A 14,617-nucleotide genomic window follows, 5' to 3' on the forward strand; every position below is an offset into this window, starting at 1 on the left:
GACCAGATGCCATGATCTTTGTTTGTTTGTTTGTTTGTTTGTTTTTAATGTTTTAAGCCATTTTTTTCACTCTTCTCTTTAGCCTTTATAAGAGACTCTTTAGTTTCTCTTCAGTTTCTGCCATAAGGGTGGTGTCATTTGTGTATCTGAGATTATTGATATTTCTCCCTGAAATTTTAATTCCAGCTTGTGCTTCATCCAACCTGGCATTTTGCTGGATGTACTCTGCATATAAGTTAAATAAGCAGGGTGACAATATACAGCCTTGATGTAATCCCTTCCTGATTTGGAACCAGTCTGTTGTTCCATGTCCAGCTCTAAGTGTTGCTTCTTGACCTGTGTACAGATTTCTCAGGAGGCAGGTAAGGTGGTTTGGAACTCCCATCTCTTGAAGAATTTTCCACAGTTTGTTGTGATCCACACAGTCAAAGTCTTTGGCATAAGCAACAAAGCAGAAGTAGATGTTTTTCTGGAATTCCCTTTTTTCTCCTTGATCCAACATTTGTTGGCAATTTGATCTCTGGCTCCTCTGCCTTTTCTAAACCCAGATTGTACATCTGGAAGGTTTCTGTTTACATACTGCTGAATCCAAGCTTGAAAGATTTTGAGCATGACCTTGCTAGCATGTGAAAAGAGCACGATTATACCGTAGTTTGAAGATGCTTTGGCATTCTCTTTCCTTGGGATTGGACCTTTTCCTGTTCTATGTCCACAGAGAATGGGGGGAAATACTGAATAGCTGTTAAAATGGTAAGTAGATTTATAATTCTAACATGAAATAATATTTGGAATACATTAAATTTTAAATATGTTTCAGAAGAGTAGTTAAATTGAATCCTGTTTCTGTACAGGGAAAAGGTTAGACCTATTGAGCAGGAACAACTAAATTCTCACTAAAATGTTTATTCCCATCTTTTTCCTGGAGCTGTTCAAAAGGCTTTCCATGTTTTATACAATTTAATTAATAAACAGCCCTAGGAACAGGTACTCATTATCTGTATTTTATGCATGAGGAACCTGAGGCACAGAGATGTTAAATAAGTTTCCCAAGGTCACCCAAGTAGTGAATGGTGTAGTGAGGTCATATAGTTCTATCCAGTGAAATGTGAACAGAGGTGTAAAAATGCTCTACTCCCAAACAAAGCCCATAAAAATCTTTCCTCATTGTCTCCTCCATGACCCTAACCAATTGACCTGGCTAAAGACCATACCTGCCAGAGATGCACAGAGGGCTCAAATGTACCTGTGCACACCAGTACCCAGAAACCACACAGAGAATGAGACAGAACTGTGTTTGAGTGTCTCCTGAGGAGATAAGTGTCAGCAGTGGACTGCTGCAGGGGCAGGGGCTCTATGTGCAGTAGACCTGGGTTTGGCATAAGCCCTCTTGGAGGAGGTTGCCATTAACCCCACCACAGAGCCACCAGAACTTACACAGGACTGGGGAAACAGTCTCTTGGAGGGCACAAACAAAACCTTGTGTGCCCCAGGACCCAGGAAAAAGGAGCAGTGACCCCACAAGAGACTGACCCAGACTTGCCCATGAGCGTCCAGGAGTCTCTGGCAGAGATGTGGGTTGGCAGTGGCCTGTTGCAGGGTTGGGGGCACTGAGGGTAGCCGTGTGTGCATGGGACCTTTTGAAGGAGGTCGCCATTATCTTCATTACCACCACTATAGTTTGGCCTCAAGTCAAATAACAGGGAGGGAACACAGCCCCTTCCATCAACAGAAAATTGGATTAAAGATTTATTGAGCATGGCCCCACCCATCAGAATAAGACCCAGTTTCCCCCTCAATCATTGTCTCCCATCAGGAAGCTTCCATAAACCTCTTATCCTTCTCCATCAGAGGGCAGACAGACTGAAAACCACAATCACAGAAAACTAACCAATCTGATTACTTGGACCACAGCCTTGTCTAACTCAGTGAAACTATGAGCCATGCCATGTAGGGCCACCCAAGACAGATGGGTCATGGTGGAGAGTTCTGACAAAACGTGGTCCACTGGAGAAGGAAATGGCAAACCACTTCAGTATTCTTGCCTTCAGAACCCCATGAAGAGTATGAAAAAGCAAAAAGGATACTGAACGAAGAACTCCCCAGGTCGATTGGCACCCAATATGCTACTGGAGATCAGTGGAGAAATAAATCCAGAAAGAATGAAAAGATGGACCCAAAGCAAAAACAACACCCAGATGTGGATGTGACTGGTGATGGAAGTAAAGTCTAATCTGTAAAGAGCAATACTGCATAGGAGCATGGAATGTTAGATCCATGAATCAAGGCAAATTGGAAGTGGTCAAACAGGAAATGGCAAGAGTGACCATTGACATTTTAGGAATCAGCAAACTAAAATGGACTGGAATGGGTAAAATTAACTCAGATGACCATTTTATCTACTACTATAAGCAAGAATCTCTTAGAAGAAATGGAGTATCCATCATAGTCAACCAAAGAGCCCAATGCAGTACTTGGGTGCAATCTCAAAAATGACGGAATGATCTCTGTTCGTTTCCAAGGCAAACCATCCAATATCACAGTAATCCAAGTCTATATCCCTACCAATAATGCTGAAGAAGCTGAAGTTGAATGGTTCTATGAAAACCTACAAGACCTTCTAGAACTAACACCCCAAAATGATGTCCTTTTCATTATAGGGGGCTGGAATGCAAAAGTAGGAAGTCAAGAAACACCTGGAGTAACAGGCAAATTTGGCCTCAGAGTACAGAATGAAGCAAGGCAAAGGCTAATAGAGTTCTGCCAAGAGAACGCACTGGTCATAGCAAACACCCTCTTCCAAAAACACAAGAGAAGACTCTACATATGGACATCACCAGATGGCCAACACCGAAATCAGCTTGATTATATTCTTTGCAGCCAAAGATGGAGAAGCTCTATACAGTCTGCAAAAATAAGACGGGGAGCTGACTGTGGCATAGATCATAAACTCCTTATTGCCAAATTCAGATTTAAACTGAAGAAAGTAGGGAAAACCACTAGACCATTCAGGTATGACCTTAATCAAATCCTTTACAATCATACAGTGGAAATGAGAAATAGTGCTCACTTCGGCAGCACATATACTGAAATTGGAACGATCCAGAGAAGATTAGCATGGCCCCTGTGCAAGGATGACATGCAAATTCGTGAAGTGTTCCATATTAAAAAAAAAAGAAATGAGAAATAGATTCAAGGGATTAGATATGATAGACAGAGTGCTTGAAGAACTGTGAATGGAGGTTTTGTGACATTATACAGAAGGACATCACCAAGATGACATTATACGTCAAAACCATCACCAAGAAAAATAAGTGCAAAAAGGCAAAATGGTTGTCTGAAGAGGCCTTACATATAGCTATGAAAAGGAAAGAGGCGAAAGGCAAAGGAGAAAAGGAAAGATATACCCATGTGATTGCAGAGTTCCAAAGAATAGCAAGGAGAGATAAGAAAGCCTTCCTCAGCGATCAACGCAAAGAAATAGAGGAAAACAATAGATTCAGGAAGACTAGAGAACACTTCAAGAAAATTAGAGATACCAAGGCAACATTTCAGGCAAAGATGGGCACAATAAAGGACAGAAATGGTATGGACCTAACAGAAGCAGAAGATATTAAGAAGAGGTGGCAAGAACACACAGAAGAACTATACCAAAAAAAGATCTTCACAACCCAGATAATCACGATGGTGTGATCACTCACCTAGAGCCAGACATCCTGGAATGTGAAGCCAAATGGGCCTTAGGAAGCATCACTACAAACAAAGCTAGCGGAGGTGATGGAATTCCAGTTGAGCTATTTCAAATCCTAAAAGATGATGCTGTGAACGTGCTGTGCCCAATACACCAGCAAATTTGGAAAACTCAGCAGTAGCCACAGGACTGGAAAAGGTCAGTTTTCATTCCAATCCCAAAGAAAGGCAATGCCAAAGAATGTTCAAACTACTGGACAATTGCACTCACATAACTAGCAAAGTAATACTTAAAGTTCTCCAAGCCAGGCTTCAACAATAAGTGAACCACGAACTTCCAGATGTGCAAGCTGGATTCAGAAAAGGCAGAGGAGCCAGAGATCAAATTGCCAACATCTGCTGGATCATCAAAAAAGCAAGAGAGTTCCAGAGAAACATATATTTCTGCTTTATTGACTATGCCAAAGCCTTTGACTATGTGGATCAAAACAAACTTTGTAAAATTCTTTAAGAGATGTGAATAGCAGACCACCTTATCTGCCTCCTGAGAAATGTGTATGCAGGTCAAGAAGCAACAGTTAGAACTGGACATGGAACAACAGACTAGTTCCAAATCGGGAAAGGAGTACATCAAGGCTGTATATTGTCAACCTACTTATTTAACTTAAATGCAGAGTACATCATGAGAAATGCTGGGCTGGATGAAGCACAAGCTGGAATCAAGATTGCCAGGAGAAATATCATTAACCTCAGATACGCAGATGACACCACCCTTATGGCAGAAAGTGAAGAAGAACTAAAGAGCCTCTTGATGAAACCGAAAGAGGAGAGTGAAAAAGTTGGCTTAAAACTCAACATTCAGAAAACATTCAGCAAAGATCATGGCATCTGGTCCCATCACTTCATGACAAATAGATGGGGAAGCATGAAAAAAGTGACAGCCTTTATTTTGGGAGGCTCCAAAATCACTGCAGATGGTGACTGCAGCCATGAAATTAAAAGACATTTGCTCCTTGGAAGAAAAAGAGAATATTAAAAAACAAAGACATTACTCTGCCAACAAAGGTCCATCTAGTCATAGCTATGGTTTGTCCAGTAATCATGTATGGATATGAGAGTTGGACTATAAAGAAAGCTGAGTGAAGAATTGATGCTTTTGAACTGTGGTGTTGGAAGAAGACTCTTGAGAGTCCCTTGGACTGCAAGGAGATTCAATCAGTCCATCCTAAAGGAGATCAGTCCTGGGTGTTCATTGGAAGGAACTGTTGAAGCTGAAACTCCAATACTTGATGCAAATAACTGACTCACTGGAAAAGACCCTGATGCTGGGAAAGATTGAAGGTGGGAGGAGAAGGGGGTGACAGAGGATGAGATGGTTGGATGGCATCACCGACTCAATGGACATGAGTTTGAGTAAACTGTGGGAGTTGGTGATGGACGGGGAGGCCTGGCATGCTGCAGACAATGGGGTCTCAAAGAGTCAGACACGACTGAGCGACTGAAGTGAACTGAAAGACCACTGTTCTGCAAATTTGAAATGTATGTCTTAGAAGTGGTAGAGCCACCACCATCCTAAGTGCCTGAGTGACTGCAGTTCAATCATGTTACACATGCAAGAAATAAATTTTTCTAATTTGGAGCTATTAAATATTTGGCATCTATGTATCACAAGTATTGGTGTACCTTAACTAACACATGTATATATCATAATACCATGGGCTAAATGTAAACTGCCATGGAGTGAATGTTTCTATTCCCCCAGATTAATATATTGAAATCTTAACACCCATGTGATGGTATTAGGAATGGAACATGTGGGAAGTGATTAGGTCATGAGGGTGGAGCCCTCATGAATAAGATTAGTGTGCTTATGAGAGAGGAAACTATCTCCCTAGTGCTCTTCACTTTAGAAGGACACAAAGTCAGCCTTCACCAGATACTGAATCTGCTGTGCCTTGAACTTGGACTTCACAGCCCCCAGAACTGTGAAAAACAAATGTTTGTTATTTAAAATGTCTAGTTGATGGTAATTTGTCACAGCAGACTGAACAGACTAAGACCTAAACTAAATGAATGATATTTTTGGTCATTGTTTTTCATTGCCATAATTCCAAGACCAAGAATAGTGCCTGATATTAATAATTAAAAGGCATTCAATAAATATTGGTATTTGTTAAATATGTATGTGTTACTTTTTGAGAACAGAACTCAGGTGAGTAGGATAGAGGGGGTGGGAAGGTGAGGGACAGGAGACTTCTTTTTTTCTTCACATATTTCTACAGAGTTTAATTTTACAAATCAGCATATATTAATTTTATCATAAAAAATTTTAAAATAGGTTAAAGATGATGGATATATGCCTCAACTCTTAAAGAATTACATCACCGAGGTCAAAGGCCCTGCTCTTGAGAGATAGAATACCTTGCTGGTTGGATTACTGGCCTGACCCACTTAGCAGTTGTTAGGGCTCTGGAGGAATTGAACCCACGTGGCTGGGACTCAAACCTAGCCAAAACCCACAGTGCCTGGTTTTAGGACATAATGAATCTCAGGTTCTTGATGTCTCATCACAGAAAGAATTCAGTGAGAGGCAAAGTGAGAGGTAAGAAGTGGTTTTATTCAGATTCAGAGAGAAGCACACTCCATAGACAGAATGTGGGCCATCGCAGAGGGCGAGTGCAGCGTGATTAGTTTTTACACTGGGTAATTTCATATGCTAATGAGCTTCCCCGCGGCTCAGATGGTAAAGCATCTGCCTGCAATGTGGGAGACCCAGGTTTGATCCCTGGGTCGGGAAGATACTCTGGAGAAGGGAATGGCAACTCATTCCAGTATTTTTGCCTGGAAAATTCCATGGACAGAGGAGCCTGGTAGGTTACAGTCCATGGGGTTACAAAGAGTCGGACAGGACTGAGCAACTTCATTTTTTCACTTGCAATGAGTGGGAGGATTATTCCAACTGTTTTTGGAAGATTTCCAGGATTTGGGCCACTACCCACTCCTTGGTCTTCTAACAGTGTACTGTCAGGATGCCTCTGGGTGTGTCATTTCACTTGCTGATTGAGGATTAAGGGTCTAGAGTTGTCTGCCCTCTTGGTCCCATTTGATTCTAATTGGTTTATGTTGTGTCCTTGGGCTATGTCATTCTTTCAAAAGTTGTGCCCTGCCTCTTTTCCTTCTGTTACAGAATCACTATTGTGATGATCACTCTTTGTCAAATTCCATCTCGGTGGCATAACTGGTAGAGGTGGCTGGGCTCTAGCTCTGCCCCTGTGTGGATATATTGGAGTTAATCACCTCCAGGATTCAGTGCAAACCTCCCCATCTCTCCTGCAACTCCATGGGAAGGCATGATCTAAAAGGGAAACCTGTAGGTACCTATTCTGTGAAGCTTAACATCAAAAGAAAGGGCACCCAGATGACTGACATTTTATTTGTTCATATTTCTATGGTCATATCTACTGAGCATCAAGTAACTATTCAAAAGCTGAAAAATCCCCTGTGGCTTTCTGCGTGGTGCCAAGTCTGCTATTATATTTGTAATTTTCTGGATTGATAAGTATTTTGGTCATGCAGAGACACAACTGGTAGTAATATTTGCTCCATGCAACTAAAAAATTTTCATGACTATTACATTTAAACAAGTGCTGGAATATGAATCTGAAGATTAAATATCTGCCACTTACACACTGTATGATCTTTGGATAAGAATTGCCTGAAATCCCTGCTTAGCCTGAGGGAAGCCTTAAATCCTCTCTTAGTCTTCTTTGCATCTATATCTCTTGTGACAGTGATTAAATAACAAGAAAACCTTTGAAAAATTTTTAAATGCTGTAATAGTATATTGGTCTGGAAGCCCTTCTGGAGGAGAGTATGACAACCCACTCCAGTATCCTTGCCTGGAGAATCCCATGGGCAGAGGAACCTGGTGGGCTGCAGACCATAGCGTCACAAAGAGTCAGACACAACTAAAATAATTTAGCACGCATAACAGTATATCATTAAGAATCCTCAGCCTGATTGAAAATTAAAAACAATATGTCTAACTCCTTTAGTATTATGATAGTAATATCATAAACTAGAATTTAAACTCTGAAAAGAAGGTCAATACTTCCCTGGCTCCCCATTTTTGTCTCTAAAGCCCAGCCCAGCGTTTGGTACATGCAGACTGTATTGGTGGTGAGTGCCCCAGAGAAGCAAACTTATGATGAGTGATGTATAACAAAGGCACTCATTGTCTGCATCAGATGTGGAGCCTGAAGCTGCAATAGGTAACCTGGAACAGTAGTTGAGAAGAACAGCAAGAAGGAAAGCAGGGGAGAGAGAGGATAAACAGGAACCCTTGTCTGTCTTTCATCACCTCCAGCCTCAGTGACGCAGGTTTTCTGCAGGGGAAGCCAAGGCCATTGACACGAAGCCACATGTGCACTCACCCAGGGAACAGAGTCGCTGCAGAAGATGACCCAGCTGGAGCTGGAGAAGCTGCAGGCCCAGGTGCAGCCCACCTGGCTACCAAGGTAAGCCACCAGATCTGTGACAACATTCACAGGCTGCCGCAGTGCCTGGCACCCTGCACCAAATTTCAGAGCATTAAGACAAAAAAATAGTAGTGCTTCTTTTTTGTCTTCCAAATACCATGCAAATTTCTCTCATGGACAAGTCTAACCCTGAAACACACATGCAAGAGAATTCTGGAAACTAGTTTCAATTTAGTAAAGCTGACATAGCACCAAGTACCCATATATTAAGTGCCTATATATTAAGTATAGATACTTAATCAGTTCAGTTCAGTTCAGTCGCTCAGTCGTGTCCGACTCTTTGTGACCCCATGAACTGCAGTACACCAGCCCTCCCTGTCCATCACCAACTGCTGGAGTCCACCCAAACTCATGTCCATTGAGTCGGTGATGCCATCCAACCATCTCATCCTCTGTTGTCCCGTTCTCCTCCTGCCCTCAATCTTTCCCAGTATCAGGGTCTTTTCAAATGAGTCAGTTCTTCGCATCAGGTGGCCAAAATATTGGAGTTTCAGCTTCAACATCAGTCCTTCCAATGAACACCCAGGACTGATCTCCTTTAGGATGGACTGGTTGGATCTCCTTGCAGTCCAAGGGACTCTCAAGAGTCTTCTCCAACACCACAGTTCAAAAGCATCAATTCTTCAGCGCTCAGCTTTCTTTATAGTCCAACTCTCATCCATACATGACCACTGGAAAAACCATAGCCTTGACTAGACGGACCTTTGTTGGCAAAATAATGTCTCTGCTTTTTAATATACTGTCTAGGTTGGTCATAACTTTCCTTCAAAGGAGTAAGCATCTTTTAATTTCATGGCTGCAATCACCATCTGCAGTGATTTTGGAGCCCAGAAAAATAAAGTCAGCCACTGTTTCCACTGTTTCCACTGTTTCCCCATCTATTCGCCATGAAGTGATGGGACTGGATGCCATGATCTTAGTTCTCTGAATGTTGAGCTTTAAGCCAACTTTTTCACTCTCCTCTTTCAATTTCATCAAGAGGCTCGTTAGTTCTTCTTCACTTTCTAACATAAGGGTGGTGTCATCTGCATATCTAAGGTTACTGATGCTTCTCCCAGCAATCTTGATTCCAGCTTGTGCTTCCTCCAGCCCAGCATTTCTCATGATGTACTCTGCATATAAGTTAACTAAGCAGGGTGACAATATGCAGCCTTGACGTACTCCTTTTCCTATTTGGAACTAGTCTGTTGTTCCATGTCCAGTTCTAACTGTTGCTTCCTGACCTGCATACAGGTTGCTCAAGAGGCAGGCCAGGTGGTCTGGTATTCCCATCTCCTTCAGAATTTTCCACAGTTTATTGTGATCCACCCAGTCAAAGGCTTTGGCATAATCAATAAAGCAGAAATAGATGTTTTTCTGGAACTCTCTTGCTTTTTCAATGATCCAGCAGATGTTAGCAATTTAATCTCTGGTTCCTCTGGTTCCTTTTCTAAAACCAGTTTGAATATCTGGAAGTTCACAGTTCATGTATTGCTGAAGCCTGGCTTGGAGAATTTTAAGCATTACTTTATTAGTGTGTGAGATGAGTGCAATTGTGTGGTAGTTTGAGCATTCTTTGGCATTGCCTTTCTTTGGGATTGGAATGAAAACTGACCTTTTCCAGTCCTGTGGCTACTGCTGAGTTTTCCAAATTTGAAGGCATATTGAGTGCAGCACTTTCATGGCATCATCTTTCAGGATTTGAAATAGCTCAACTGGAATTCCATCACCTCCACTAGCTTTGTTCATAGTGATGCTTCCTAAGGCCCATTTGTTTTTTGTTTTTTTCATTTATTTTTATTAGTTGGAGGCTAATTACTTTACAGTATTGTACTGGTTTCTGCCATACATTGACATGAATCAGCCATGGATTTACATGTGTTCCCTATCCTAATCCCCCTTCCCACCTCCCTCCCCATCCCATCTCTTTGGGTCTTCCCAGTGCACCAGCCCTGAGCACCTGTCTCATGCATCCAACCTGGGCTGGTGATCTGTTTCACCCTTGATAGTATACTTGTTTCAATGCTGTTCTCTCTGAACATCCCACCCTCACCTTCTCCCGTAGAGTCCCAAACTCTGTTCTGTACATCTGTGTCTCTTTTCCCATTTTGCATATAGGGTCATCGTTACCATTTTTTTAAATTCCATATATATGCGTTAGTATACTGTATTGGTCTTTATCTTTCTGGCTTACTTCACTCTGTATAATGGGCTCCAGTTTCATCCATCTCATTAGAACTGATTCAAATGAATTCTTTTTAATGGCTGAGTAATATTCCATGGTGTATATGTACCACAGCTTCCTTATCCATTCATCTGCTGATGGGCATCTAGGTTGCTTCCATGTCCTGGCTATTATAAACAGTGCTGCGATGAACATTGGGGTGCACGTGTCTCTTTCAGTTCTGGTTTCCTTGGTGTGTATGCCCAGAAGTGGGATTGCTGGGTCATATGGCAGTTCTATTTCCAGTTTTTTAAGGAATCTCCACACTGTTCTCCATAGTGACTGTACTAGTTTGCATTCCTACCAACAGTGTAAGAGGGTTCCCTTTTCTCCACACCCTCTCCAGCATTTATTGCTTGTAGACTTTTGGATAGCAGCCATCCTGACTGGCGTGTAATGGTACCTCATTGAGGTTTTGATTTGCATTTCTCTGATGATGAGTGATGTTGAGCATCTTTTCATGTGTTTGTTAGCCATCTGTATGTCTTCTTTAGAGAAATGTCTGTTTAGATCTTTGGCCCATTTTTCAATTGGGTCATTTATTTTTCTGGAATTGAGCTTTAGGAGTTGCTTGTATATTTTTGAGATTAATCCTTTGTCTGTTGCTTCATTGGCTATTATTTTCTCCCAATCTGAGGGCTGTCTTTTCACCTTGCTTATAGTTTCCTTTGTTGTGCAAAAGCTTTTAAGTTTCATTAGGTCCCATTTGTTTATTTTTGCTTTTATTTCCAATATTCTGGGAGGTGTGTCATAGAGGATCCTGCTGTGATTTATGTCAGAGAGTGTTTTGCCTATGTTCTTCTCTAAGAGTTTTATAGTTTCTGGTCTTACGTTTAGATCTTCAATCCATTTTGAGTTTATTTTTGTGTATGGTGTTAGAAAGTGTTCTAGTTTCATTCTTTTACAAGTGGTTGACCAGTTTTCCCAGCACCACTTGTTAAAGAGGTTGTCTTTTTTCCATTGTTCCTTGTAAGGCCCATTTGACTTCACATTCCAGGATGTCTGGCTCTAGGTGAGTAATCACACCATCATGATTATCTGGGTGGTGAAGATCTTTTTTGTACAGTTCTTCTGTGTATTCTTGCCACCTCTTCTTAATATCTTTTTCTTTAATAAATTTAATATATTTCATCATATAATTATTTTTAAGTGAAAAATGAATAAGTATGAGGTTCATATGGATATCTAGGGCAGAAGCTTGACACAGTGTGTGTGTTAATTGCTCAGTCATGTCTGGATCTTTGGGACCCCATGGACTGTAGCAGTCCATAGCACTCTCCAGGCAAGAATACTGGAGTGGGTTGCCATGCTCTTCAGAGGATCTTCCCAACCCAGGGATCAAACTCAAGTCTCCTGCATGGCAGGTAGATTCTTTACTGTTTGAGCTACCCAGGAAACCTGCAATGGTATGGTTATAACCAACACTAAAAGGTCAGCCCCTGAGACCAGGAGCCTTTTCCTATTGTTCTGCCCTGCTGGCATCTTCTGGACTGGAGAGAAGAGCCGTTAAGGAGGAATTAGTCTGTGTGACAGTTGGCAAAGGTGGTCAGGTGGACACAGAGCGGAAACACTGGAAAATTTAGTAAGTTTCAAAATATTCCCTGAACTAGAAACAGAGAGTAAAACGGTTTTTCACTGACCAGCTCAGCAGGGAGTCAGGATATATAGACTTGGGTGTAAAGATCCTGGTGGAAAGAACTAACTCTGCCATGTCCCAAGCTTCATCAACTCATCTCTGTTGTTGTTGTTTATTTCCTCTAACTTTTCTGTACAGATTAACAATAAATTCCTCAGAATGGAAACAATTCAACTGGTTTTATTTGAAGGAGGAAAAGAGGGCTGGGAGCAATCAATCAACCAACCAGTTAATTTTTCATTCAATCTAGTATTTCTTATTCCTTTCCATCATATTTTATTTTTAGATTTACATACAATTTATGGTGTATAAACTTTTGCTTATTCTTTCATATCTTAACATGACTTTTCATTCCATGGAGAATAGTCAAACAAAAAAGGCAGTTAGCAGAAAAGACTATATATACTTACTTAACTCTTCAAAGTAGGTCACCATCATAAATTCTGTACTTATTTTAAACATTCATAATATTTTTATCACAATTAATTGATTTCAGTTAAAAAATATACTTTTAACCTACTATATACATGAAAATGTATCAGCCTAGAAAGTAAAATATCCAATTTATGAAACAAACATTATTGAGCCCCTACTGTACGCAGGCATGTGTTAGATCCTATGACCTCATTGCACGCTCACAAAAGCCCTGAGAGGTAGCTATTTATATTTCCATTTTTTCAGTGAAAAACACTAATATAATAGATTCTCAATGTTTTGCCCAAGAACACTTAAGTGGACAAATTAAAGTTTGTACCTATCTCTGATTCTAAAATGCATATTTTTTCCACTAAACCACATTGCTTTAGTGAAAAAAATTTATAAATATACAAGCACAGTATGTGACATTTATCTATGCAGTACACGGTCCTGTTAAGATTCAGTATCCATGATTTTATTACACATGAGAACTGCTGCAGTTTCCAAAATCAAGATTTCCAAATTGCTTCTTCCCAAATTCCATACAAGATTGTCTGTATGATATGTGAATAAACCTTCATTAACAAACTTCATTTTCTAGTGTCTTTAGAGAAAATAGCCTTCTCTTCCTGTGAGTGTAAGTTGCTTATTGAAAAAACCTTAAAAGGTAGGAAGCCTCTCAAGACCTGTTGTAAGTTTGTGAAAATGACGTTTTCCTTCTTTGTAATTTTTATTTCATGTCTGCAACAAGACATTCTGGGCAACAGGGCTTCAAAACTACTCTGCCTTTTGCTTTGTCCCTGATAGCGGCCAGGCTTACAGAAATCCCTCAGAAATATGCAGCCTCTGGAGTCTCATTCTCTAGTTAAACTCGTCCCAGGAGGAACTCAGGCACCACCCTGACAGGGCTCTCTGCCTGATCATTACCCTCCTTCCTCTTCCCAGTTCTTCTACAGCCTAAGAAATATCACAAAGCCTGTCTTAGAAACAAAATTTTGAAAGGCATTTGACTTTGGAATCCTACTTAAAAATCAGTATTGCACTTGAAACCTAAAAGACAAGCTGGTTTTTCTGACAGACCTAACGTAAGAGATGGACTTCCCTGGTGACTTGGTAAAGAATCCACCTACAATGCAGGAGACCCAGGTTCAATCCCTGGGTCAGGATGATCCCTTGGAGAAGGGAATGGCTACCCATTCCAGTATTCTTTCCTGGAAAATTCCATGGACAGAGAAGCCTGGCTGGCTACAGTCCATGGGGTTACAAAGAGTCGGACACAGCTGAGTACCTAAGCACACAATATAAGAGATATAATATTTGGGGTAGTCATATGCTGGTGACTAAGGCATCTTCTGGTGCTATTGAGATGTCTATAAGATTCTTTTGTTTGGAAAGACAGTTATCATCTGCCAAGGAGTCTATGAGTAAAGGCATTCTTATCATCTGCCAGCTTAGACAAACAGTGACATAAGCAGCCCCCAGTGTACAAATGGGTTACATTCTGGATTAACAAGTCAAGCTCTAACAAATTTTCTATTAAAAGCTGTTATCAATGTCACTCTTCTCAGATTGGCCCACAGACTTCATATAAAATATAACTGAAAAAGTGCAAGTCTGACTCATTGCCACCTCATGGACTGTAGCCCACCAGCCTCCTCTGTCCATGGACCTCCCCAAGGAAGAATACTGGAGTGGGTTGCCATTTCCTTCTCCAGGGGATCTTCCCAACCCAGGGATCAAATCCGTGTCTCCTGCATCTCCTGCATTGGCAAGCAGATTTTTACTGAGACACCTGTGTGCAAAGCAAGAGATGGAAAGAGTAGGAAAAGAAGGGAATGGTCTTATTCAGCAATAGTATAGAATTTACCCTCCCCTTCTCCCCCATCAGACTTCCCTTGTGACTCAGCTGGTAAAGAATGTACCTGCAATGTGGGAACCCTGGGTTCAATCACTGTGTTGGAAAGATCCCCTGGAGAAGTGAAAAGCTACCCACTCCAGTATTCTGGCCTGGAGAATTCCATGGACCATATAGTCCATGGGGTCACAAAGAGTCAGACACGACTGAACGACTTTCACTTTCACTTTTCCTCCCACATCTGTCTTGCCCTCTCCCCTGGTCTCTGATGTGACCAGCTC

General features: G+C 41.2%; 1 non-coding gene across 1 annotated transcript; it reads left to right on the top strand.

The window, feature by feature from the left end:
- Positions 1–3,059: 3,059 nt before the first annotated feature.
- On the top strand, positions 3,060–3,166 carry LOC133071983 (U6 spliceosomal RNA). The gene has a single exon (XR_009696596.1). It is a non-coding gene; the product is annotated as a U6 spliceosomal RNA (small nuclear RNA).
- Positions 3,167–14,617: the final 11,451 nt, after the last annotated feature.

Source organism: Dama dama, chromosome 17, assembly GCF_033118175.1.
Source record: "Dama dama isolate Ldn47 chromosome 17, ASM3311817v1, whole genome shotgun sequence".
Taxonomy (NCBI): Eukaryota; Metazoa; Chordata; class Mammalia; order Artiodactyla; family Cervidae; genus Dama; species Dama dama.